At 51.6% G+C, this 3315-nt stretch overlaps 1 non-coding gene across 1 annotated transcript; it reads left to right on the top strand.

Annotated features, from left to right (window-relative positions):
* The first annotated feature begins 293 nt into the window (after positions 1 to 293).
* LOC120596565 (5S ribosomal RNA) lies at positions 294 to 412 on the top strand. Its single transcript, XR_005651195.1, has one exon. It is a non-coding gene; the product is annotated as a 5S ribosomal RNA (ribosomal RNA).
* Positions 413 to 3315: the final 2903 nt, after the last annotated feature.

Raw genomic sequence — 3315 nt, 5'->3', positions numbered from 1 at the left:
GGGGCGTTCTGTCCAATATTTTATCATGAAAATTTTCCATCAAGCAGAAAAGCTAGAAGAACTGATGTTCCGTAAACACCCCACCCGAGTTCGGCAATTTATGCGACTCATATTTGCTTTGTCACTTGTCTATCCATTAGCCATCCCTCTGTAATCCAAAAATCTCTTTTATTTTTGATGCATTTCCAAATACGTTGCATGTATCTGGACATGTTACCTCTGAACAATTCAGACTCGGTATAATTAATTACGATTAAATATTCCATGCTTATTTATTTCAGATAAAATTTCCTGTCTACGGCCACACCACCCTGATCAAGCCCGATCTCGTCTGATCTCGGAAGCTAAGCAGGGTCGGGCCTGGTCGGTACTTGGATGGGAGACCACCTAGGAAGACCAGGTGCCGTAGGCATAAAAAATAAAAAAAAATAAGGAATTGTAAGCTGACAAGGTCCTTGCAATCTGTGAGATCAGCCAAGGGTTGCCTCGCCTAAAAAAAAATTTACATAGAGTGGAATGAACAAAACTTACAGGGACGTCCGATAAGGTTGAACACGTGTGCATAGTGGTGTAACCCAAACCTCAAGGTGCAAACGTGGCCTGAGAAGGTGTCCGCGTGACTCTGAGTCCACTCCGCCCGCTCCACCCGTCTCGTCGCAGGCGGATCTCGCCTCTGTCAGCGCGGGCGTGAGTGGCAGCGCCGGGCGTGAGTGGCAGCGTCCGGCTCACCCTCTTGCGTCTGGCTCCCTTTGCTCAGCACGTGGCGTGTGAGATGGGTCCCGCCGTGCCTGGTAGACCAGCACCCTTTCCTCGTTGTTGCTGAATAGTGCGAGGGTGCTTCGCCGTGTGCTCGTCGCTCCCCGCTGGTCGACGCCCGGGCTGTTCCCAGAGCTTAGCTGTTAGGAATCGAGCTGCGTTGACCTTGCACACCAGGCAGTCTGTGAGTGAATGTCTACTTCGCTCCTTTTGAGGAACTGTCTGGGTACAGAAAGCCTAGACCGCAGCAGAGCGCACATTTGTTTTTCTAAGAAAGCTCTAGACGTTTTTCTAAAGTGGTCGTAGAGCCGATTCTCTCGCCAGCAAGACGTGGGAGTCTGGCTGATGCACAGCCTCGTGAGCATGTGGCGCCGCCAGCCTTTTCAGTTTCGAGCGTCCTCGCGGCCACACAGCGCTGTCTTGTGCTTTCGGCTTGTACCTTCCTGCTGAATGACGATGCCGACCGTCTCCCCACGGGCTTCCCGGCCGCGCGTAGGAAAACGTGTGCTTAGGCGTTTGTCGGGCTGTGCTGTTTTATCATCGACTTTTAGGAGTCATTGACATATTTTGGAGATAAGTCCTGTTTCTTCCGTATAGACAAATAAAATGAATTATACCCTCTAAATAAAACAGGTTTTCCATCTAGACTGAGCCTGATCAATGACGGATTCGGATCTCTTTTCTGAACCTGTTTTGAAGACGTTTTCTACCCTGGCACAGACACCTCGTTACGGAGCCGCAGAATCTGAGACTGGGGTGTGCCGGTTCCCCGGGGCCCCTGAAACAAAGCACCACGACACGCGCCATCCCGCGGGCTGGCGGCCAGAAGTCCAAGGTCTCGGCACCGGCTGGCCGCGCCGCTCTCATGGGGACAGCCGTCGGCATTCCTCGGCGTGTCGACTCACCCCCGTCCGCCTTCACGTCCACCCGGCGGCCTCCCGGACGTGCATCTCCGCGTCCGATGTCTTCCTTTTACAGGGTCACCGGTCCTATAGGATCAGCACCCGCCCTAACGACTTCGTCTTTCCTAATTTCATCGGCCACGAGCCTGGGTCCAAATGGCGCCACAGGCACCGTGCTGTGCTTGTCCCCAAGGGAAGAAGAGCGGAAGGCGTTGGCACCCGCAGCCGAACACCGGCGTGGACGGAGGGTTTGCACCGGGGAGAGGTGACGGGACGGAGAAGGACCACGCGCTGGTGTCGGACACGGTCGGCGACAAAACACCAATAGACCACGGTCTAACTCACAGATGAGCGGAATAGTAAACGGGAAGGAAAGAGAAATGTGGCAGTCGATGGGCACGGGGCACAGGGACTAGGCAGAGGGACAGAAGCCAGGGCACTTTCGGAAGACAGCTGTCCTTAAGGCTCAGGGTTCAATGGCTACAAGCTCTGCAGCTCATGGTTCGGTTCCACGCTCCGCGAGTGGCCATGCAATCGTTTATGACACGCACCAGCTCCTACACCGAGACGCCTCCTCATCCAGGCTGACCGGCCGTCCAGGATGGCCGCGTTCCCCCTGGACTGACTATTAGTTCCTTTTGACGAGACTCTGGGGCCTTCTTTCCGATGGACTGTATGTGTTTAAAACAGGGCTCCTTTGCACTTACGTACATAAGACTTTAACATTTATGACACAGCCAAAAAAAACCCCCAACCAAAGAAATAATAATGAAATAATAATTATAAGAAGCATGAAGTAATAAAAGGCAAATGTGATTATTTTTTTAAATATTTTAGCCTACAATTAATTTTTTGAAATACAATTTCAAAAGCCATCCCTACAAATCCGAACATTTGCTCGATCATCTGGTTGGTTGGCAAGAGCTGCTGGATGAACCAGGGAGGCCCAGAGTCTGGGCCGTGCCTGTCACTCCGCAGAGAAATGTCTGTGAACACATGGGAGAAAAGCCGGGGAGAAGTTTCAGCTAGAAAATGCAGACCGAGATGCTGATGCACGACGCCGATGCGCTTCATGAGTCCCGACGGCGTCCTTCGAGATGCGCCAGAGCCCGTGTGACGTCTCCCTCGGCTGACCCGCCCTCGGGGGACGTCGCTCTGTGAGGCAGGGCCACTCTCCAAGGCCCGGTGCCGCGATGACCCAGCCTTCACCTGCCTCCCCGGCTTCCGTGGCTCGGCAGGAAGGAACGCAGGAAGCCTGCGTTTTATTTCTGTCTCTTTCTCTTACACCCCCGACCCTCTCTGGGACCTAAGAATACAATCTATAGGGTCTTTTTAGATTTCGGAATGAGATCCTCGCCTAGAAGAAAGCTTGTTGCATACAACAGATTTTCAGATCAAAGTAATACATGGAAAACACGAAACATAGTCTCCCCCGTGGAGACACACCGCCCCCCCCTCTGCCTGACCCTCATTTCTCCTAAATTTACTCGCAGGGCATTTTTAACACCAGAATTTATCTTGTTTGTGGTTGAGAATTAAAGGACAATCAGTTTGACATTTAGAAATGAGTATTCAACCCTATCTTCATATTGAACCACTTGACATGCTATTTAAAATATATTAATTTCTAGTTTCCTTCCCAGAAATTGGGATATGT

The sequence above is a fragment of the Pteropus medius genome, unplaced genomic scaffold, assembly GCF_902729225.1.
Source record: "Pteropus medius unplaced genomic scaffold, Ma_sr-lr_union100, whole genome shotgun sequence".
In the NCBI taxonomy this organism is placed as follows: Eukaryota; Metazoa; Chordata; class Mammalia; order Chiroptera; family Pteropodidae; genus Pteropus; species Pteropus medius.
The sequence above is the reverse complement of the archived record's forward strand: the minus strand, read 5'-3'. Positions and strand labels throughout refer to the sequence as shown.